General features: G+C 43.9%; 6 non-coding genes and 1 pseudogene across 6 annotated transcripts; all 7 read right to left on the bottom strand.

Moving 5' to 3' along the window:
• Positions 1 to 6628: 6628 nt before the first annotated feature.
• Positions 6629 to 6819, bottom strand: LOC130340686 (U2 spliceosomal RNA). Its single transcript, XR_008880760.1, has one exon. It is a non-coding gene; the product is annotated as a U2 spliceosomal RNA (small nuclear RNA).
• A 2094-nt stretch (positions 6820 to 8913) lies between these two features.
• On the bottom strand, positions 8914 to 9100 carry LOC130340625 (U2 spliceosomal RNA). Its single transcript, XR_008880715.1, has one exon. It is a non-coding gene; the product is annotated as a U2 spliceosomal RNA (small nuclear RNA).
• Positions 9101 to 14269: 5169 nt separating this feature from the next.
• Positions 14270 to 14402, bottom strand: LOC130340643 (U2 spliceosomal RNA; annotated as a pseudogene).
• Positions 14403 to 16491: 2089 nt separating this feature from the next.
• Positions 16492 to 16682, bottom strand: LOC130340685 (U2 spliceosomal RNA). Its single transcript, XR_008880759.1, has one exon. It is a non-coding gene; the product is annotated as a U2 spliceosomal RNA (small nuclear RNA).
• A 2112-nt stretch (positions 16683 to 18794) lies between these two features.
• On the bottom strand, positions 18795 to 18985 carry LOC130340684 (U2 spliceosomal RNA). The gene has a single exon (XR_008880758.1). It is a non-coding gene; the product is annotated as a U2 spliceosomal RNA (small nuclear RNA).
• A 2084-nt stretch (positions 18986 to 21069) lies between these two features.
• Positions 21070 to 21260, bottom strand: LOC130340612 (U2 spliceosomal RNA). Its single transcript, XR_008880705.1, has one exon. It is a non-coding gene; the product is annotated as a U2 spliceosomal RNA (small nuclear RNA).
• A 2077-nt stretch (positions 21261 to 23337) lies between these two features.
• Positions 23338 to 23528, bottom strand: LOC130340683 (U2 spliceosomal RNA). Its single transcript, XR_008880757.1, has one exon. It is a non-coding gene; the product is annotated as a U2 spliceosomal RNA (small nuclear RNA).
• Positions 23529 to 24756: the final 1228 nt, after the last annotated feature.

Below are 24756 nucleotides of genomic sequence, written 5' to 3'. Positions count from 1 at the left end.
ATGTTTTTTCTTTTGAATACACATAAATTCCTAACATCCCAAAGTACTTCTTTAATAATGGCAAGCAACACAAAAAAAACCCTTTCCTTATCTCTCCCTACCATACTAAGTCCAAACATAACCACATCATACGACATATACCTTATACCAGTCAATTCTTTAAACAGCAATCTCATCCCTTTCCACACACCTTGCGCCATTTCACAATTCCAAAATACATGCATCACACTCTCAATCCCATCACACTCATCTCTTGGACACCTCTCATACCTTCCAATCCCTCTATTTCTTTGAAATTCTCTTACCGGTAACGCACCATGCAAACTCTGCCATACTATCTCACGTTGTCTATTTGTTACTCCAACAGTCATTATACTCTTCCACACTCTCCCCACATCTACAGCTCTCACCATATTAATTGAACATTCAACTTCCTCTTTTTTAATGTACCCAATCATACTCTTTTTACTCACAAACACTTCTGGACCCACACCAATCAACCTATAATTCTCCAAAAATTTCACCACATATACATACCAACTAGGACACACAAAAGCATAAGGCACTCTCAAATCTCTTTCCAACCAACCCAATTTACATAACACACTGCCACCCAAATATCTCACCATACATGCACAACTCTTTTCACCTCCCATCATTCTTTTCAAAGCAAAAACAATATTCACACCCAGATACACATCAACATTCGGAAAGTCCATTCCTCCATTTTTACCATCTTTCATTACAATCTCTCTCTTAACTCTTTCCATCTTTGTACCCCACAAAAACACAAATAACATTCTTTTCACCTTTCGCAAAACCATATAACTTGGCGGAAACACAACAGCAACATATAACAGTATTGGCAAAATCACACTCTTCACTATCATAACCTTACCAACCATTGACAACTCTCTCAATCTCCAAAAATTCAATTTCTTTTGCACTCTCTTCCCCACATCCTCCCAACTATTTCTACCATCCAACCGTTCATCCATCTTCACCCCCAACACCTGAATAGGCCCTTCCACCCCTTCCATACCAACATCCTCACTCTGAGTCACACCACCAAAACATTTATATTCACTCTTTCCCCAATTGACCTTAAAACCAGACGCACCACAAAACAGACTTACCAATAACTTGGATCTTCTTACAGCTGCAACAGATTCACTTACCACACATACATCATCCATATAAGCCAACACTTTAACCTCTTTACCACGACCCCCCGGAACTCTCACACCTCTCACACATTTATCCTTACGCAATAATTCTAATAATGGTTCCATAGCACAAATAAAAGCAATAGGTGACAAGGGACATCCCTGTCTCACCCCTGAACATACTTTAATCTCCTCAGTCATCCATCCATTAATCAGAATCTTACTATACACTTCCTTATACAACATTCTCACAATATTCACAAAATCACCTGGAAACCCCATTTTAACTAGCACCTTAAACAAAAACCCATGCGACAAACGGTCAAAAGCTTTTTCAAAATCAATTGACAACACACGAACCACCTGCTTTCTACACATACCATCCCACAATATATCTCTCAACAAACACAAATTCTCACTAATTCTTCTTCCTGGCACACCACACACTTGCTCCTCCCCAATCACTTGCTCTATCACGTCCCTCATTCTATTTGTAATCAGCTTTGCAAATATTTTATAATCCACATTCAACAAAGTTATCGGCCTCCAATTCCTTACATCATTCACATCCCCTTTCTTATAAATCAAAACCACTATCCCACTCTTCATACTTTCCACCAATCTTCCATTAGCCCACATATACTTAAAGATACTCTCCATATCATCCTTCAGTACATCCCACAATTTCACATAAAACTCAGCCGGCAACCCATCCTCTCCAGGAGTCTTATTTTTAGCCATACTATCAACCGTCCTTTTAATTTCTTCCATTCCAATCTCTCTCATTAAACTCTCATACTCATTACAATCTACCTTCTTATCAATCACTTCCAGCACTTCCTCAGCCAAACCCCTATCACACTGTTTGACTGCATATAAGTCCTCATAAAACTCTTTCACCACATTCAGTACAGCTTTGCCTCTCACCAAACCACCATCCTTATCATACACACTCACTAAATCATCCTTTCTCCCAATCACTTTCTTAAAAAAATATCTTGAACACTTTTCATCCTTCTCCAATTTGTCCACTTTTGCTCGGTACATTAACTCTTTTCCTCTTTCATTCAACCAATCCTTTATATCTCTTTTCACAGCATCAATCTTACCATCCACTCTCCATCCCTTCTTTTTCAACTTAATGAGAAACCCCAACCTTTTATTCAGCCATTCATACTTCTTTCTTTCCCTAGCTTTCCTTTTATAACCTTCCCTCTTGAAAAAAACCTTAGTTCTTTCTTTAACCCACTCCCACCAACACAATAAATCCAAAAATTCTTTTTTCTTCTCACACCATAACTTATACTTCTTAATATACCTATCATATACCTCCTTTTCATCCAACAGTTTCACATTAAGCTTCCAGTAACCCCTCCCACTTATGCAAATCTCATCCAACACCAAACCACAACTCACACGCTCATGATCAGAATAAATCACTCTCTCTTGCTTATACCACATACATCCTATCATTTTGGACACAAAACACATATCTAATCTTGACTCACTCCTTCCACTCTCAGCATGATATGTTGCTAACACAGGATTCACACCACACACTTCAACCACATCTCTTAACTTGAAATCACTCACCATACTCTTAAGCATATTTCCAGAAACATCCGCATCCCTCCCAATCTCACAGTTGAAATCACCTACTAACAACACTGGTTCCTTCCCAGACAAAAACCCCTTAATTATTTCAAACAAACCCACCCTCTCCTCCTTATTCACAGGTGCATAAACATTAATTAACTTAAACTTAAACCCATGTAACCCAACCTCCACCAACACACACCTTCCTTCCCTTAACACCATTTGACTACAAACTTTAAACTTATTATTCCTAAACAAAACCCCAACTCCATCATTTCTATTTACATTAGAGCAAGACCACACTGCTGGTCCATATCTCCACTCCTCCTTTTTTGGAGGAAAATCCAATCCACATTCCTGTAGACAAATTATGTCATTATTAGTTCCTGCCAATTCCTCCAGAATGGCCGCTCTTCTATTCTTATTTTTAAAGACTCTAACATTTGACAAACTAACCGAAAAAGACATATCAAATCAAATAACAACCCATAGGAAGAAAAAACCTAGAAGAGAGTTAATGAACTTTACGGCTCAGTGTCGAGGGAGAAGTTTCTTCTCCAATGCATTTATCCATTTCACCCTCAGATATTGCGGCAAAACGATTACTCGTCTCCACCACCGTCTGCTCCATCTTTTCACCACTGGCACCTCTCGCCGCCTTCCGTGGGGGACGAAAAAGATCTTCCTCTCTCTCTTTAGCACTTTCCTCTTCTGAATTCGACCATTCAACTTTTTGAGTGCCAGACACCTGAGGACTAGGCACCTCTTCAATTCTCACCTCCTCCTCCATCTCCTCTTCAATCTCCTCCTGCACCTTCTCTTCCACCACCGTTGCTTTCTCAATAATGCTAGCAATCACACTCTTTTCTGCCATGTCTGCCTTTGCCTTTTCCCTTTTTTTAATTGCCAAATCTTTTCTGGCCTCTTTCTCCTTCTCCCTCTTAGCCACCTCCGGACAATTTCTATACACATGTCCAACAAGGCCACAAAGATCACAAGTTCTGGGCTGTGGACAAGCTCCCGCCTCATGCCCTGGCATTTTACAATTTCGGCACTTCTTATTACCTGGACAAGCCTCTTTAACATGTCCAAACAGCAAACAATCACGGCAAAACAATGGCTGGCCATAATAATAGACATAACCCCGGTTTCCAGCGATTGAAAAATTGGCCGGTGGGTGTTTCACTCCACCAATGCTCCCAGGATCCAGCTTCAGTTTTACAAAGAACTTCCATGTGCCATTAAACACACCCAAACTACTAGTTTGCTTCACTCCCCCTTGGACACTTTCACAGTAGATACTTAGAAAGTTTTTAATCATATCCGGGTCTAAGAACGGATTGTACATATGTACAAACAGAGTCTTCACTCCCATCTCAAACAGAGGAAAAAACTTTACATTTTCCAAGACAGGGTTATTGGCATTTCTTTTCAAACATTCATAGAAGTTCTGGCAATCAGCTTCATAGATGAAGGACACATCATATATTCCTTGCTTCCTATTCTCTTGCACACAGAACAAACTATCCATGCCAAAACCGCCCAATTTCTCCACAAGTTCATGTCCAATGTACTCAATCCGATTCTTACCCCGGTCAGAAGTTTCCACCACAAAACGTACAGTCTTCTCAATCGCAGGGAGGTATTCCTTTCCAGCCATTGTTCTTCTCTTGTCTGTCGATTCCACAGTAAGATCACCACTCCGGATTCCTGCTCAGCAGAACACCCGCACCCCTGACCCAGACCAAGTTTACACTTGATCTTAGCCAAAAGGCCGAGAAGCGATAACCGTGAAAGGGGCGGGCCCAACAAGGTGCCCTTCATGGGCACTATCACTGCTTGCTGTCAGGGAGGCTGCCAGACAATTTTCCATGCACACTCTGGGCTGGGGGGCAGTCAACCACCAGTACACACAGCAGAACCTAAACCCATACCATTATTGCTAAGCAGCAAGACAGGGGCCCATTGCACTCCCACGGGGCCTTTTTAAATGCAATCCATAACCCGGATTTGCCAGGAACCCTTCTTACTCCTCCTACTTGCATGTGACACTGGGCTTAGGATCTGCATGGGAAACACACACACAAGCACACACCTACCTTTGTTGCCTGCAGATGCCTCCTTGGCTGTCCCCAAACGGTATCAAACCAACACCCACGGGAAGCTGTAAGCATAGAGGACATGCCTGCACCCCATTGGACTTACCTGTGTGGGTTAAATCCGGGTTATTTGACAACCTATGGCGGTGATGGTTCTGCTCAGGCAGAGCAGTGCTGATGCTCCTCATAAAGCTGTCGCTGCTGTGAAGGTTCTAGGTGACATCACAAATCCCTATGGTTACATACACAACAAAGCTGGGTTGTTGTTGTTTACACTCTGCAAGGCCTGTGGAAGTGAGTGACATCATAGCACTGTAGTTCTGAGGGTTCTAGATGGATGCAACAATCTCCTGTTGCTTCTATGAAGGCCATAATAGACGACATCACCAAACAGCTCCATAGTCACATACACAGCAAAGGAGAGATGTTGTTTACACCTAGTGATGTCAGTGGTATTGAGTGACATCACAGCACAGTGCTAAGGCTCCTGGGCCTGGACACAGCAGCGGCTGCAATATCTCAACGGAGAATACGTTTATATATATATGTGTGTGTGTGCGCGTATATATATATATATATATATATATATATATATATATATATTTCTCCGCCGAAATCACTTTTAAACCCATTTCCACCTTTTTTTCCCTTCTCTTCCTCTTACTTTTTTTTCACGTTTTTTTACGTTTTTCTCCTTTTCGCCTCTTTTCTGGGCGTATTATTCTTCTTTTTCTTCTTTTTTTTCGTCTAATGCATACCCCATCAGTGCAGCAATGCTTATTCAATACCGCCAGCAGATGGAGACACTGGGGGATAATTTTCTAAGGATTTATACTGATTTTTCCTGTCTGAATTTGTCGCACAGAAAGTTGCAGGCCAAATATGTGTGACATTTCTGCGACTTTAGCTTCTAGAGCCTTTTTACAACATTATACATAGGTGCTGAATACATAAAAAGCGACTGTTCAGCGACAGACAAGTCGCATCGGCTGAAAGTAGGCCAGAATGTCAGTCCATGTTGGAGCAGGTTTAGATACAGTCTAAAGCATAGATCTCAAAGTCTGTGCACAGAATTTAGCAAGGGCCTCGCACCTTCTGATGCATCAGGTAGGTGCACAATAGCATAGCCTAACCCTCTGTACTTTGGTCTATATTGATGCGGGACATAGACAGCCAGCTGATGACCAATCCATTAGTGCAATGGATGGCTGGAAGCATTTGTCTTTGCCTTTGCAATACCACAGAAGCAATGCATGGTCAATGTACAGCAATGACACACCTGTGTGAACAGCCAGGAGACCCCCCCCCCCCCCATGTTATGTTACATAGTTACATAGTTAGTACGGTCGAAAAAAGACATATGTCCATCAAGTTCAACCAGGGAATTAAGGGGTAGGGGTGTGGCGCGATATTGGGGAAGGGATGAGATTTTATATTTCTTCATAAGCATTAATCTTATTTTGTCAATTAGGAACATTCAGCACCCACCCGCTATCAAGGCAGCTGCCTATCATGTCATGCCCTACCTGCACAGGTGTGCTGGCTACTCAAATGATCCGATTAAGGAGGCCATTTAGTCAGCAGCAGCAGAAGTCCTGTGCCTGGACGCTCCAACAGCGGCCAGACACAAGCAGAAGCAGAAGCAGCAGCAGCACCACCTTTTGTTTTTTGGCTGCAGCAGCAGCAAGGCCCACAGGGCTGGCTAGCTGGCTAGCCAGCAAGCAGGTAGCAATGAAAGTAGGAATCTTTCTTTTTAACCCTGTAAGGGGGTGGTGCACTGTACCCGAAGATACTGCCATATCGGGTCAATGCATAGGGCGACGGAAGCAAGCTTCGAAATCGGCCCCCGTTCTCAAAAATCCATTTAATATATGGTCCCCAGATAGGGGACGTATCAGATATTAAACTGATAAGAACAGATACTACACTTGATCTTAGCCAAAAGGCCGAGAAGCGATAACCGTGAAAGGGGCGGGCCCAACAAGGTCCCCTTCATGGGCACTATCACTGCTTGCTGTCAGGGAGGCTGCCAGACAATTTTCCATGCACACTCTGGGCTGGGGGGCAGTCAACCACCAGTACACACAGCAGAACCTAAACCCATACCATTATTGCTAAGCAGCAAGACAGGGGCCCATTGCACTCCCACGGGGCCTTTTTAAATGCAATCCATAACCCGGATTTGCCAGGAACCCTTCTTACTCCTCCTACTTGCATGTGACACTGGGCTTAGGATCTGCATAGGAAACACACACACAAGCACACACCTACCTTTGTTGCCTGCAGATGCCTCCTTGGCTGTCCCCAAACGGTATCAAACCAACACCCACGGGAAGCTGTAAGCATAGAGGACATGCCTGCACCCCATTGGACTTACCTGTGTGGGTTAAATCCGGGTTATTTGACAACCTATGGCGGTGATGGTTCTGCTCAGGCAGAGCAGTGCTGATGCTCCTCATAAAGCTGTCGCTGCTGTGAAGGTTCTAGGTGACATCACAAATCCCTATGGTTACATACACAACAAAGCTGGGTTGTTGTTGTTTACACTCTGCAAGGCCTGTGGAAGTGAGTGACATCATAGCACTGTAGTTCTGAGGGTTCTAGATGGATGCAACAATCTCCTGTTGCTTCTATGAAGGCCATAATAGACGACATCACCAAACAGCTCCATAGTCACATACACAGCAAAGGAGAGATGTTGTTTACACCTAGTGATGTCAGTGGTATTGAGTGACATCACAGCACAGTGCTAAGGCTCCTGGGCCTGGACACAGCAGCGGCTGCAATATCTCAACGGAGAATACGTTTATATATATATGTGTGTGTGTGTGCGCGTATATATATATATATATATATATATATATATATATATATATATATATATATATATTTCTCCGCCGAAATCACTTTTAAACCCATTTCCACCTTTTTTTCCCTTCTCTTCCTCTTACTTTTTTTTCACGTTTTTTTACATTTTTCTCCTTTTCGCCTCTTTTCTGGGCGTATTATTCTTCTTTTTCTTCTTTTTTTTCGTCTAATGCATACCCCATCAGTGCAGCAATGCTTATTCAATACCGCCAGCAGATGGAGACACTGGGGGATAATTTTCTAAGGATTTATACTGATTTTTCCTGTCTGAATTTGTCGCACAGAAAGTTGCAGGCCAAATATGTGTGACATTTCTGCGACTTTAGCTTCTAGAGCCTTTTTACAACATTATACATAGGTGCTGAATACATAAAAAGCGACTGTTCAGCGACAGACAAGTCGCATCGGCTGAAAGTAGGCCAGAATGTCAGTCCATGTTGGAGCAGGTTTAGATACAGTCTAAAGCATAGATCTCAAAGTCTGTGCACAGAATTTAGCAAGGGCCTCGCACCTTCTGATGCATCAGGTAGGTGCACAATAGCATAGCCTAACCCTCTGTACTTTGGTCTATATTGATGCGGGACATAGACAGCCAGCTGATGACCAATCCATTAGTGCAATGGATGGCTGGAAGCATTTGTCTTTGCCTTTGCAATACCACAGAAGCAATGCATGGTCAATGTACAGCAATGACACACCTGTGTGAACAGCCAGGAGACCCCCCCCCCCCATGTTATGTTACATAGTTACATAGTTAGTACGGTCGAAAAAAGACATATGTCCATCAAGTTCAACCAGGGAATTAAGGGGTAGGGGTGTGGCGCGATATTGGGGAAGGGATGAGATTTTATATTTCTTCATAAGCATTAATCTTATTTTGTCAATTAGGAACATTCAGCACCCACCCGCTATCAAGGCAGCTGCCTATCATGTCATGCCCTACCTGCACAGGTGTGCTGGCTACTCAAATGATCCAATTAAGGAGGCCATTTAGTCAGCAGCAGCAGAAGTCCTGTGCCTGGACGCTCCAACAGCGGCCAGACACAAGCAGAAGCAGAAGCAGCAGCAGCACCACCTTTTGTTTTTTGGCTGCAGCAGCAGCAAGGCCCACAGGGCTGGCTAGCTGGCTAGCCAGCAAGCAGGTAGCAATGAAAGTAGGAATCTTTCTTTTTAACCCTGTAAGGGGGTGGTGCACTGTACCCGAAGATACTGCCATATCGGGTCAATGCATAGGGCGACGGAAGCAAGCTTCGAAATCGGCCCCCGTTCTCAAAAATCCATTTAATATATGGTCCCCAGATAGGGGACGTATCAGATATTAAACTGATAAGAACAGATTTTTTTTTTAACTTGGCTACCCCTGAGGGGTATCTTTTTATTTAGAATTCATAACATTTAACAAAGTGCATTACGATTTATAAATATAATTTTTTTCAATAAAAACAAATTTTGATAATAAAATCACATATAACAATAAAAGTTCCCATAAATACAATCATAATACACTTAAAATGGGCACTTGGTGGCTTTACAAAAGGGCGTTCCATTCATTAAAATACCATTTTCTAGCTAATAAAGGATAATATTTCTTGTCTAATAAAAAGTACTGGTACATATCACTAAAACAAAGAGCTAAAACATCATTCACAGATAAAATCTCATGTTTAAAAAGTAAAATGTTTCTGGCATTCCATAGAGCTGCTTTAACACAGTTTATGATCTTCCATGCCATTGTCTCTTGAGTCCGTATTGGGCATTCCAGACATCCATAAAAAACAGCTGCAGAGTTTAAGTCTTTTATTTCTGTTATCTTCTTCACCAGAGGGAGTATTTTAGTCCATATCCTTTTTGCATAAAAACAAGTCCAGAAAAGGTGGTACACGGTCTCGGGTTCCTGGCAGCCCTCCCTCGGGCATACTGCAGTGTTGGCCATCCTTCTTCGGTGCTGGAATGCCCGGCATGGAAGACACTCGTGTATGCAGCTCCAGGCCAGATCTTTCTGTGAATTAAAAAGATAAATCATATTTGCCATCTTCCATATTTTCATGCATTTCTCTTCATTAAAATTATTCACAGGGGCAATAAAACCACTTTCTTTAATATATTTTAACATTTTTTTGCTATTAGTTACTTCATTAATACTTTTTCCGTTAAAGTTGTACAAGTTGAAAATTTTCTCTAAAATCTTGTATTGTTGGGGAAGATTAAAAGCATAAGGACAGCTTAAAACAGTTTTAAACCACCCATTCCTCCTCATAAAAAAACCTGTATTAAAACGGATAAAATATGACCAGTAACTATCCTTAAAAAGTGTGCTAACACACATGCTAAAAAAACTTGGTAAAAAGGAACGCCCTGATGTCGGGGAAGTCCTTTCCACCCATACCTTTTGGCATCATGACGATCTCTCTTCTCAATTTTTCACTCTTGGAGCTCCATAAAAAGGTAAAACATGCTTTAATAATTTTATTTAAAATAATTTCGGGGGGTGGAAAGACCATGCCAAGATACAATAAAATGGGTAAAATCACCATCCTTGTAACTAAAACCTTCCCCTCCATCGTTAGCTTTCTCATGTTCCACATACAAATTTTTGTGTTTATTTTTTGAGCCACCAAGTCCCAGCTATTAAAACCATTGTTTGACTCACTGAAGGAGACCCCTAAAATCTGCACAGACTCAGACACAGGAATGGGTAAATCCCTTAAAAACAGTCCTCCTATATTTAAAACACTGCTTTTATTAAAATTTACCTTAAAACCGGAGGCACAACAAAAAAATTCAACTTGCTTTAGGGCTTTTTGAAGCGATGGGGTGTCCCTTCCAAGCACTGCCACATCGTCCATGTACCCCACTACTTTAGCCTCTAGTCCCCCTCCTCCCGGCAGGGGGACCCCTCTTATTTGCTTATCTCTCCTCAAGGTGCATAGTAGAGGCTCAAGCGCACATATGAAAAGTAGTGGGGACAAAGGACACCCCTGCTTCACTCCGGAATTTAAAATCACATCCTGTGTCTTAAAACCGTTAACTAAAATCTTGCTTGTGCAGTTTTTATAAAAGGCCTTAAGAGACAATAAAAAGCCTTCAGGTATACCCATTTTCTCTAAAACCTTAAAAAGATAAAAATGTGACACTCTGTCAAAAGCCTTCTCGAAGTCTAAGGATAAAATGGCTAGTTTTCCGTTTCTAGATTTTGGTCACTAATCACATCTTTTAAAAGGTTAAGATTTTCCCATATGCTCCTCCCAGGCACCCCACAGACCTGATTTGAATGGATTATTTTCTCTATTACACTTTTTAATCTATTTGCGCACAGTTTTGCCATCACTTTGTAGTCACAGTTGAGGAGGGTGATTGGTCTCCAGTTCTTTAGATCTGACCGGTCTCCCTTTTTGAACAGCAGGGAGACATCACCCTTCCTCCATGAACCTGGGAGGGCTTTTGTTTTAAATACTTCTGTAAAAAGGGAAAAAAGGTCATCTTTTAAAACACCATAAAAAATGACATAAAACTCAATGGGTATACCGTCAGGACCAGGCACCTTACCGGATTTAAAACTCCTGATCGTCTCTAAAACCTCCTGTTCCGAGATCTCCCTCTGTAAAAGAGACTGGGACACAGGGTCTAAAACATTGGTAATCTCCTTCAATGAGTCATTCATAAAATCAATATCAATATTTTTTGTATTAAAAAGATCCGCATAAAATGAATGTACCCTTTTTAAAATACCCTGTACATCTTTTTCTCCTTGTATATTATCAATTAAAACCTTTTTATCCGTTACTTTCTTAAAAAAGTACCTGGAGCAGGTCTCGTTCTCTTCAAGGTGCTTTATTTTGGATCTGAAAATTATCTCTTTTCCCTTCTGCTCCAGGCACAGTTTTATTTCTTTTTTTAAGTCAGTAATTTCTCTATAAACCTCTATACCATTGTCTCTGAATTTGTACAGGGTTTGCAGACGGGTATTTAGAAGGGAGTAAAACTCACGCTTCTCTTTAGCTCTAGAGATCCCTACTCTAATAAAAAACTCTTTTATTTTTATTTTCATTTTCTCCCACCATATACTGATGGGAGTGTTAGGATCTCTTACCCGTCTGCAGTCCTTGTAGAAGTTGATAAAATCGGATAAAACCTGCGGATCTTCTAAAAGGGATACATTCATCTTCCAGGCATTCCTCCCAGTCTTTTTTCTAAAATCACTCTTCACCTTAAAAGATAAAAGTTTGTGATCAGAAAAAACATTGGTTAAAACATCACACTTAAAAGGCAGTACTTGATAAGAACAGAAGATAAAATCGATCCTGGAGCTGCAGTTTGCGTTGCTCCAGGTCACACCGTCTCTTTCTGGTAAAATACTATTGCATTTCTTAAAAACATCAGTAAGTCTAAAATCAATAATCATATTTTTTAACATAGAAGATGTTTTATCATAGTTTCTACTTACTGAATTGGTAAAACGGTGCTCCCCCCTTAAAATACAATTAAAATCACCTGCTAAAATAAGAGGTTCAGAATCATTGATAAAAAGGGGTAAAATCTCTAACATCCGTGCTCTATCATTTTTATTGGGTGAACCATAAAAATTTAAAAACTGCCATTTAATACCATCAATAAAAGCTTTAACCAATAAAATTCTGCCTGGTAAAATCTCATGAATAAAATCAATAAAAGCATTTCCTTTAAAAAGTATGGCGACCCCTGCTGATCTGGATTCGTTAGATCCAGACCAGACTGATGGACCGTGTACCCAATCTTTTTTATACTTTTCATAATTTAAACTATGCGGGATGCCGCACTCCTGCAGGAAAACCACAGAAGCAGCAAAAATAGACAAGTAGTTAAAAAGGGCAACCCGTTTCGCTCGTGAACTTATACTTCTTACATTCATAGACAATCCGGACAACTCAGCCATTGGAGATGTAAAAAAAAGGGAGGCTCAGATAACAAACTAAAAACCAGATTGCGCACTGGAGCTCTCGTTACCCCCCACCTCTGACTCTACCGTACACATAGAGGAAGCCGGAGAGGAACCACCCTCGCTCGAGCAGCCCCCCTCTTCCAAGACCACAGGTGTATAGACAGAGTACATTGGTAAGAACAGCTTCTGGGCTCCATTCTCTTTTTCGGCGTCCACCTCTTGCCCCTCCATAGGGGTCGGGTGCGTACTTAGGTCCATTTCCGGGACCTCGGAGATGGTCACCCCTGAAACCTCCTCCTGGCTGGGAGGAGGAGGGGTATCCACCGCTGGGACCTGTGGAGGAGCTTCACTTGGAGCCCCCGTCACGACAGGAACTTCCATCTGCTCCTCCTGGACCACCTCCGAGTCCGGACGCCCTTTGGAGCCCCTTCGTCTTTTCACCTTTGCTACTCCGTCCGGGTTTTCACACTCAGGGGGACCCCGAGCAGGAGGACCTTCCGGGGTGGAATCGGGCACCTCTCGCTCTTCCACCTTCTCTGAGGTATCTGCCCGATCCCCTCTCGCATTTCTCTTCCCCGGCCTCCTCTCATTTGGGGTCCCCCTTTCCACCTGTGCCTCTTTCTCCTGGGGTTCTTTTGGGGGGGCCGTGGTCTCCATCTCACAGCTTACCTCTTCTTGTGGGGGGTGCTCCTCCTCTCTGGCTTTTCCCCAGGCTGGTCTCCGGACGTCTCTCTTGGGTTGCCCTTGCTGTTCTGTGGTTTTTTTTGGTCTGTGGGGACAGAAAGCATACACGTGACCAAAGTGACGGCAAAAATTACATCTCAAACCCTTATCACATTTTTCTGTTTCATGTTGCATGCTTCCACATTTCTTACAGGAACTTTCACAATTTTCCTTTATGTGCCCATAACGTTGGCACCTTCTGCAGAAGTTTGGCATTCCCGCAAAAAAGAGGTCGCCACACACATTGTTTAATTTAAAACGAGCAGGCGGTAATAGTATCCCCCCTGGGAGGGTGGGGTCTTTGTTGCACGTGACTTGATATCGCCATTTTGAGGTCCAGACACCACAGTCGTTCATGATTTTTCCTCTGAACTCCACCTTTTTAAAGTAGGCTGCCAGGAACCCATCGATCTCTCTCTGATTTACAAAAGGGGAGTACATCTTCACGACAATCAACTTGGTTTCATCTAGGACGTGCTCGACAATTTGGATACCCTTAAGCCTCGGATCATCTTGCTTTGGAATTTTCATTACTGCATCTAAGAATACGCCTTCCCCTATGAAAGTGCAGTCGTAGATCCTCCGCTTAGGGTAATCCTGGATGGCCAAAATCTCTCGCTTACGAACATTAAGAATCTTGTCGAGCACGTCCTCTATCACGAACCTCATGCCACGTGCATCCGCCGCATCACCTGTGAGAATGACCCGCACAGTGTGTTTAATCCGGGCATAAGCCGGTACCGAACCAGGATCTAGATCTTCATCCATGGTTCATTCGTGTTTTGGTCTGGTTCTCTCCGCTCCAACCAACCAGCAAATTCGCTCAAACCTCTCTCCACCCGAAGGCTTTGAGAGGCGATCGCAACCCGTTACCCTGGGACTAAGCCCTCTCCCCAATAGCAACAAGTGGGTGAAGCCCAGGCAATAAACCTGGGCGATCCCACAAGGCCGAGGAGAGGGGTACCCGAGTACCTTCTGACCAGATCTCCTGTATTACTACACTTGATCTTAGCCAAAAGGCCGAGAAGCGATAACCGTGAAAGGGGCGGGCCCAACAAGGTCCCCTTCATGGGCACTATCACTGCTTGCTGTCAGGGAGGCTGCCAGACAATTTTCCATGCACACTCTGGGCTGGGGGGCAGTCAACCACCAGTACACACAGCAGAACCTAAACCCATACCATTATTGCTAAGCAGCAAGACAGGGGCCCATTGCACTCCCACGGGGCCTTTTTAAATGCAATCCATAACCCGGATTTGCCAGGAACCCTTCTTACTCCTCCTACTTGCATGTGACACTGGGCTTAGGATCTGCATAGGAAACACACACACAAGCACACACCTACCTTTGTTGCCTGCAGATGCCTCCTTGGCTGTCCCCAAACGGTATCAAACCAACACCCACGGGAAGCTGTAAGCATAGAGGACATGCCTGCACCCCATTGGACTTACCTGTGTGGGTTAAATCCGGGTTATTTGACAACCTATGGCGGTGATGGTTCTGCTCAGGCAGAGCAGTGCTGATGCTCCTCATAAAGCTGTCGCTGCTGTGAAGGTTCTAGGTGACATCACAAATCCCTATGGTTACATACACAACAAAGCTGGGTTGTTGTTGTTTACACTCTGCAAGGCCTGTGGAAGTGAGTGACATCATAGCACTGTAGTTCTGAGGGTTCTAGATGGATGCAACAATCTCCTGTTGCTTCTATGAAGGCCATAATAGACGACATCACCAAACAGCTCCATAGTCACATACACAGCAAAGGAGAGATGTTGTTTACACCTAGTGATGTCAGTGGTATTGAGTGACATCACAGCACAGTGCTAAGGCTCCTGGGCCTGGACACAGCAGCGGCTGCAATATCTCAACGGAGAATACGTTTATATATATGTGTGTGTGTGCGCGTATATATATATATATATATATATATATATATATATATATATATATATATATATTTCTCCGCCGAAATCACTTTTAAACCCATTTCCACCTTTTTTTCCCTTCTCTTCCTCTTACTTTTTTTTCACGTTTTTTTACGTTTTTCTCCTTTTCGCCTCTTTTCTGGGCGTATTATTCTTCTTTTTCTTCTTTTTTTTCGTCTAATGCATACCCCATCAGTGCAGCAATGCTTATTCAATACCGCCAGCAGATGGAGACACTGGGGGATAATTTTCTAAGGATTTATACTGATTTTTCCTGTCTGAATTTGTCGCACAGAAAGTTGCAGGCCAAATATGTGTGACATTTCTGCGACTTTAGCTTCTAGAGCCTTTTTACAACATTATACATAGGTGCTGAATACATAAAAAGCGACTGTTCAGCGACAGACAAGTCGCATCGGCTGAAAGTAGGCCAGAATGTCAGTCCATGTTGGAGCAGGTTTAGATACAGTCTAAAGCATAGATCTCAAAGTCTGTGCACAGAATTTAGCAAGGGCCTCGCACCTTCTGATGCATCAGGTAGGTGCACAATAGCATAGCCTAACCCTCTGTACTTTGGTCTATATTGATGCGGGACATAGACAGCCAGCTGATGACCAATCCATTAGTGCAATGGATGGCTGGAAGCATTTGTCTTTGCCTTTGCAATACCACAGAAGCAATGCATGGTCAATGTACAGCAATGACACACCTGTGTGAACAGCCAGGAGACCCCCCCCCCCCCATGTTATGTTACATAGTTACATAGTTAGTACGGTCGAAAAAAGACATATGTCCATCAAGTTCAACCAGGGAATTAAGGGGTAGGGGTGTGGCGCGATATTGGGGAAGGGATGAGATTTTATATTTCTTCATAAGCATTAATCTTATTTTGTCAATTAGGAACATTCAGCACCCACCCGCTATCAAGGCAGCTGCCTATCATGTCATGCCCTACCTGCACAGGTGTGCTGGCTACTCAAATGATCCAATTAAGGAGGCCATTTAGTCAGCAGCAGCAGAAGTCCTGTGCCTGGACGCTCCAACAGCGGCCAGACACAAGCAGAAGCAGAAGCAGCAGCAGCACCACCTTTTGTTTTTTGGCTGCAGCAGCAGCAAGGCCCACAGGGCTGGCTAGCTGGCTAGCCAGCAAGCAGGTAGCAATGAAAGTAGGAATCTTTCTTTTTAACCCTGTAAGGGGGTGGTGCACTGTACCCGAAGATACTGCCATATCGGGTCAATGCATAGGGCGACGGAAGCAAGCTTCGAAATCGGCCCCCGTTCTCAAAAATCCATTTAATATATGGTCCCCAGATAGGGGACGTATCAGATATTAAACTGATAAGAACAGATACTACACTTGATCTTAGCCAAAAGGCCGAGAAGCGATAACCGTGAAAGGGGCGGGCCCAACAAGGTCCCCTTCATGGGCACTATCACTGCTTGCTGTCAGGGAGGCTGCCAGACAATTTTCCATGCACACTCTGGGCTGGGGGGCAGTCAACCACCAGTACACACAGCAGAACCTAAACCCATACCATTATTGCTAAGCAGCAAGACAGGGGCCCATTGCACTCCCACGGGGCCTTTTTAAATGCAATCCATAACCCGGATTTGCCAGGAACCCTTCTTACTCCTCCTACTTGCATGTGACACTGGGCTTAGGATCTGCATAGGAAACACACACACAAGCACACACCTACCTTTGTTGCCTGCAGATGCCTCCTTGGCTGTCCCCAAACGGTATCAAACCAACACCCACGGGAAGCTGTAAGCATAGAGGACATGCCTGCACCCCATTGGACTTACCTGTGTGGGTTAAATCCGGGTTATTTGACAACCTATGGCGGTGATGGTTCTGCTCAGGCAGAGCAGTGCTGATGCTCCTCATAAAGCTGTCGCTGCTGTGAAGGTTCTAGGTGACATCACAAATCCCTATGGTTACATACACAACAAAGCTGGGTTGTTGTTGTTTACACTCTGCAAGGCCTGTGGAAGTGAGTGACATCATAGCACTGTAGTTCTGAGGGTTCTAGATGGATGCAACAATCTCCTGTTGCTTCTATGAAGGCCATAATAGACGACATCACCAAACAGCTCCATAGTCACATACACAGCAAAGGAGAGATGTTGTTTACACCTAGTGATGTCAGTGGTATTGAGTGACATCACAGCACAGTGCTAAGGCTCCTGGGCCTGGACACAGCAGCGGCTGCAATATCTCAACGGAGAATACGTTTATATATGTGTGTGTGTGTGCGCGTATATATATATATATATATATATATATATATATGTATATATATATATATATATATATATATATATATATATATATATATTTCTCCGCCGAAATCACTTTTAAACCCATTTCCACCTTTTTTTCCCTTCTCTTCCTCTTACTTTTTTTTCACGTTTTTTTACGTTTTTCTCCTTTTCGCCTCTTTTCTGGGCGTATTATTCTTCTTTTTCTTCTTTTTTTTCGTCTAATGCATACCCCATCAGTGCAGCAATGCTTATTCAATACCGCCAGCAGATGGAGACACTGGGGGATAATTTTCTAAGGATTTATACTGATTTTTCCTGTCTGAATTTGTCGCACAGAAAGTTGCAGGCCAAATATGTGTGACATTTCTGCGACTTTAGCTTCTAGAGCCTTTTTACAACATTATACATAGGTGCTGAATACATAAAAAGCGACTGTTCAGCGACAGACAAGTCGCATCGGCTGAAAGTAGGCCAGAATGTCAGTCCATGTTGGAGCAGGTTTAGATACAGTCTAAAGCATAGATCTCAAAGTCTGTGCACAGAATTTAGCAAGGGCCTCGCACCTTCTGATGCATCAGGTAGGTGCACAATAGCATAGCCTAACCCTCTGTACTTTGGTCTATATTGATGCGGGACATAGACAGCCAGCTGATGACCAATCCATTAGTGCAATGGATGGCTGGAAGCATTTGTCTTTGCCTTTGCAATACCACAGAAGCAATGCATGGTCAATGTACAGCAATGACACACCTGTGGGAACAGCCAGGAGACCCCCCCCCCATGTTATGTTACATAGTTACATAGTTAGTACGGTCGAAAAAAGACATATGTCCATCAAGTTCAACCAGGGAATTAAGGGGTAGGGGTGTGGCGCGATATTGGGGAAGGGATGAGATTTTATATTTCTTCATAAGCATTAATCTTATTTTGTCAATTAGGAACATTCAGCACCCACCCGCTATCAAGGCAGCTGCCTATCATGTCATGCCCTACCTGCACAGGTGTGCTGGCTACTCAAATGATCCAATTAAGGAGGCCATTTAGTCAGCAGCAGCAGAAGTCCTGTGCCTGGACGCTCCAACAGCGGCCAGACACAAGCAGAAGCAGAAGCAGCAGCAGCACCACCTTTTGTTTTTTGGCTGCAGCAGCAGCAAGGCCCACAGGGCTGGCTAGCTGGCTAGCCAGCAAGCAGGTAGCAATGAAAGTAGGAATCTTTCTTTTTAACCCTGTAAGGGGGTGGTGCACTGTACCCGAAGATACTGCCATATCGGGTCAATGCATAGGGCGACGGAAGCAAGCTTCGAAATCGGCCCCCGTTCTCAAAAATCCATTTAATATATGGTCCCCAGATAGGGGACGTATCAGATATTAAACTGATAAGAACAGATACTACACTTGATCTTAGCCAAAAGGCCGAGAAGCGATAACCGTGAAAGGGGCAGGCCCAACAAGGTCCCCTTCATGGGCACTATCACTGCTTGCTGTCAGGGAGGCTGCCAGACAATTTTCCATGCACACTCTGGGCTGGGGGGCAGTCAACCACCAGTACACACAGCAGAACCTAAACCCATACCATTATTGCTAAGCAGCAAGACAGGGGCCCATTGCACTCCCACGGGGCCTTTTTAAATGCAATCCATAACCCGGATTTGCCAGGAACCCTTCTTACTCCTCCTACTTGCATGTGACACTGGGCTTAGGATCTGCATAGGAAACACACACACAAGCACACACCTACCTTTGTTGCCTGCAGATGCCTCCTTGGCTGTCCCCAAACGGTATCAAACCAACACCCACGGGAAGCTGTAAGCATAGAGGACATGCCTGCACCCCATTGGACTTACCTGTGTGGGTTAAATCCGGGTTATTTGACAACCTATGGCGGTGATGGTTCTGCTCAGGCAGAGCAGTGCTGATGCTCCTCATAAAGCTGTCGCTGCTGTGAAGGTTCTAGGTGACATCACAAATCCCTATGGTTACATACACAACAAAGCTGGGTTGTTGTTGTTTACACTCTGCAAGGCCTGTGGAAGTGAGTGACATCATAGCACTGTAGTTCTGAGGGTTCTAGATGGATGCAACAATCTCCTGTTGCTTCTATGAAGGCCATAATAGACGACATCACCAAACAGCTCCATAGTCACATACACAGCAAAGGAGAGATGTTGTTTACACCTAGTGATGTCAGTGGTATTGAGTGACATCACAGCACAGTGCTAAGGCTCCTGGGCCTGGACACAGCAGCGGCTGCAATATCTCAACGGAGAATACGTTTATATATATGTGTGTGTGTGCGCGTATATATATATATATATATATATATATATATATATATATATATATATATTTCTCCGCCGAAATCACTTTTAAACCCATTTCCACCTTTTTTTCCCTTCTCTTCCTCTTACTTTTTTTTCAAGTTTTTTTACGTTTTTCTCCTTTTCGACTCTTTTCTGGGCGTATTATTCTTCTTTTTCTTCTTTTTTTTCGTCTAATGCATACCCCATCAGTGCAGCAATGCTTATTCAATACCGCCAGCAGATGGAGACACTGGGGGATAATTTTCTAAGGATTTATACTGATTTTTCCTGTCTGAATTTGTCGCACAGAAAGTTGCAGGCCAAATATGTGTGACATTTCTGCGACTTTAGCTTCTAGAGCCTTTTTACAACATTATACATAGGTGCTGAATACATAAAAAGCGACTGTTCAGCGACAGACAAGTCGCATCGGCTGAAAGTAGGCCAGAATGTCAGTCCATGTTGGAGCAGGTTTAGATACAGTCTAAAGCATAGATCTCAAAGTCTGTGCACAGAATTTAGCAAGGGCCTCGCACCTTCTGATGCATCAGGTAGGTGCACAATAGCATAGCCTAACCCTCTGTACTTTGGTCTATATTGATGCGGGACATAGACAGCCAGCTGATGACCAATCCATTAGTGCAATGGATGGCTGGAAGCATTTGTCTTTGCCTTTGCAATACCACAGAAGCAATGCATGGTCAATGTACAGCAATGACACACCTGTGTGAACAGCCAGGAGACCCCCCCCCCCCATGTTATGTTACATAGTTACATAGTTAGTACGGTCGAAAAAAGACATATGTCCATCAAGTTCAACCAGGGAATTAAGGGGTAGGGGTGTGGCGCGATATTGGGGAAGGGATGAGATTTTATATTTCTTCATAAGCATTAATCTTATTTTGTCAATTAGGAACATTCAGCACCCACCCGCTATCAAGGCAGCTGCCTATCATGTCATGCCCTACCTGCACAGGTGTGCTGGCTACTCAAATGATCCAATTAAGGAGGCCATTTAGTCAGCAGCAGCAGAAGTCCTGTGCCTGGACGCTCCAACAGCGGCCAGACACAAGCAGAAGCAGAAGCAGCAGCAGCACCACCTTTTGTTTTTTGGCTGCAGCAGCAGCAAGGCCCACAGGGCTGGCTAGCTGGCTAGCCAGCAAGCAGGTAGCAATGAAAGTAGGAATCTTTCTTTTTAACCCTGTAAGGGGGTGGTGCACTGTACCCGAAGATACTGCCATATCGGGTCAATGCATAGGGCGACGGAAGCAAGCTTCGAAATCGGCCCCCGTTCTCAAAAATCCATTTAATATATAGTCCCCAGATAGGGGACGTATCAGATATTAAACTGATAAGAACAGATACTACACTTGATCTTAGCCAAAAGGCCGAGAAGCGATAACCGTGAAAGGGGCGGGCCCAACAAGGTCCCCTTCATGGGCACTATCACTGCTTGCTGTCAGGGAGGCTGCCAGACAATTTTCCATGCACACTCTGGGCTGGGGGGCAGTCAACCACCAGTACACACAGCAGAACCTAAACCCATACCATTATTGCTAAGCAGCAAGACAGGGGCCCATTGCACTCCCACGGGGCCTTTTTAAATGCAATCCATAACCCGGATTTGCCAGGAACCCTTCTTACTCCTCCTACTTGCATGTGACACTGGGCTTAGGATCTGCATAGGAAACACACACACAAGCACACACCTACCTTTGTTGCCTGCAGATGCCTCCTTGGCTGTCCCCAAACGGTATCAAACCAACACCCACGGGAAGCTGTAAGCATAGAGGACATGCCTGCACCCCATTGGACTTACCTGTGTGGGTTAAATCCGGGTTATTTGCCAACCTATGGCGGTGATGGTTCTGCTCAGGCAGAGCAGTGCTGATGCTCCTCATAAAGCTGTCGCTGCTGTGAAGGTTCTAGGTGACATCACAAATCCCTATGGTTACATACACAACAAAGCTGGGTTGTTGTTGTTTACACTCTGCAAGGCCTGTGGAAGTGAGTGACATCATAGCACTGTAGTTCTGAGGGTTCTAGATGGATGCAACAATCTCCTGTTGCTTCTATGAAGGCCATAATAGACGACATCACCAAACAGCTCCATAGTCACATACACAGCAAAGGAGAGATGTTGTTTACACCTAGTGATGTCAGTGGTATTGAGTGACATCACAGCACAGTGCTAAGGCTCCTGGGCCTGGACACAGCAGCGGCTGCAATATCTCAACGGAGAATACGTTTATATATATGTGTGTGTGTGCGCGTATATATATATATATATATATATATATATATATATATATTTCTCCGCCGAAATCACTTTTAAACCCATTTCCACCTTTTTTTCCCTTCTCTTCCTCTTACTTTTTTTTCACGTTTTTTTACGTTTTTCTCCTTTTCGCCTCTTTTCTGGGCGTATTATTCTTCTTTTTCTTCTTTTTTTTCGTCTAATGCATACCCCATCAGTGCAGCAATGCTTATTCAATACCGCCAGCAGATGGAGACACTGGGGGATAATTTTCTAAGGATTTATACTGATTTTTCCTGTCTGAATTTGTCGCACAGAAAGTTGCAGGCCAAATATGTGTGACATTTCTGCGACTTTAGCTTCTAGAGCCTTTTTACAACATTATACATAGGTGCTGAATACATAAAAAGCGACTGTTCAGCGACAGACAAGTCGCATCGGCTGAAAGTAGGCCAGAATGTCAGTCCATGTTGGAGCAGGTTTAGATACAGTCTAAAGCATAGATCTCAAAGTCTGTGCACAGAATTTAGCAAGGGCCTCGCACCTTCTGATGCATCAGGTAGGTGCACAATAGCATAGCCTAACCCTCTGTACTTTGGTCTATATTGATGCGGGACATAGACAGCCAGCTGATGACCAATCCATTAGTGCAATGGATGGCTGGAAGCATTTGTCTTTGCCTTTGCAATACCACAGAAGCAATGCATGGTCAATGTACAGCAATGACACACCTGTGTGAACAGCCAGGAGACCCCCCCCCCCCATGTTATGTTACATAGTTACATAGTTAGTACGGTCGAAAAAAGACATATGTCCATCAAGTTCAACCAGGGAATTAAGGGGTAGGGGTGTGGCGCGATATTGGGGAAGGGATGAGATTTTATATTTCTTCATAAGCATTAATCTTATTTTGTCAATTAGGAACATTCAGCACCCACCCGCTATCAAGGCAGCTGCCTATCATGTCATGCCCTACCTGCACAGGTGTGCTGGCTACTCAAATGATCCAATTAAGGAGGCCATTTAGTCAGCAGCAGCAGAAGTCCTGTGCCTGGACGCTCCAACAGCGGCCAGACACAAGCAGAAGCAGCAGAAGCAGCAGCAGCAGCACCACCTTTTGTTTTTTGGCTGCAGCAGCAAGGCCCACAGGGCTGGCTAGCTGGCTAGCCAGCAAGCAGGTAGCAATGAAAGTAGGAATCTTTCTTTTTAACCCTGTAAGGGGGTGGTGCACTGTACCCGAAGATACTGCCATATCGGGTCAATGCATAGGGCGACGGAAGCAAGCTTCGAAATCGGCCCCCGTTCTCAAAAATCCATTTAATATATGGTCCCCAGATAGGGGACGTATCAGATATTAAACTGATAAGAACAGATACTACACTTGATCTTAGCCAAAAGGCCGAGAAGCGATAACCGTGAAAGGGGCGGGCCCAACAAGGTCCCCTTCATGGGCACTATCACTGCTTGCTGTCAGGGAGGCTGCCAGACAATTTTCCATGCACACTCTGGGCTGGGGGGCAGTCAACCACCAGTACACACAGCAGAACCTAAACCCATACCATTATTGCTAAGCAGCAAGACAGGGGCCCATTGCACTCCCACGGGGCCTTTTTAAATGCAATCCATAACCCGGATTTGCCAGGAACCCTTCTTACTCCTCCTACTTGCATGTGACACTGGGCTTAGGATCTGCATAGGAAACACACACACAAGCACACACCTACCTTTGTTGCCTGCAGATGCCTCCTTGGCTGTCCCCAAACGGTATCAAACCAACACCCACGGGAAGCTGTAAGCATAGAGGACATGCCTGCACCCCATTGGACTTACCTGTGTGGGTTAAATCCGGGTTATTTGACAACCTATGGCGGTGATGGTTCTGCTCAGGCAGAGCAGTGCTGATGCTCCTCATAAAGCTGTCGCTGCTGTGAAGGTTCTAGGTGACATCACAAATCCCTATGGTTACATACACAACAAAGCTGGGTTGTTGTTGTTTACACTCTGCAAGGCCTGTGGAAGTGAGTGACATCATAGCACTGTAGTTCTGAGGGTTCTAGATGGATGCAACAATCTCCTGTTGCTTCTATGAAGGCCATAATAGACGACATCACCAAACAGCTCCATAGTCACATACACAGCAAAGGAGAGATGTTGTTTACACCTAGTGATGTCAGTGGTATTGAGTGACATCACAGCACAGTGCTAAGGCTCCTGGGCCTGGACACAGCAGCGGCTGCAATATCTCAACGGAGAATACGTTTATATATATGTGTGTGTGTGCGCGTATAAATATATATATATATATATATATATATATATATATATATATATTTCTCCGCCGAAATCACTTTTAAACCCATTTCCACCTTTTTTTCCCTTCTCTTCCTCTTACTTTTTTTTCACGTTTTTTTACGTTTTTCTCCTTTTCGCCTCTTTTCTGGGCGTATTATTCTTCTTTTTCTTCTTTTTTTTCGTCTAATGCATACCCCATCAGTGCAGCAATGCTTATTCAATACCGCCAGCAGATGGAGACACTGGGGGATAATTTTCTAAGGATTTATACTGATTTTTCCTTTCTGAATTTGTCGCACAGAAAGTTGCAGGCCAAATATGTGTGACATTTCTGCGACTTTAGCTTC

Source organism: Hyla sarda, unplaced genomic scaffold (genome assembly GCF_029499605.1).
Source record: "Hyla sarda isolate aHylSar1 unplaced genomic scaffold, aHylSar1.hap1 scaffold_598, whole genome shotgun sequence".
Taxonomy (NCBI): domain Eukaryota; kingdom Metazoa; phylum Chordata; class Amphibia; order Anura; family Hylidae; genus Hyla; species Hyla sarda.
This window is presented reverse-complemented; position numbering and strand designations above follow the sequence as displayed.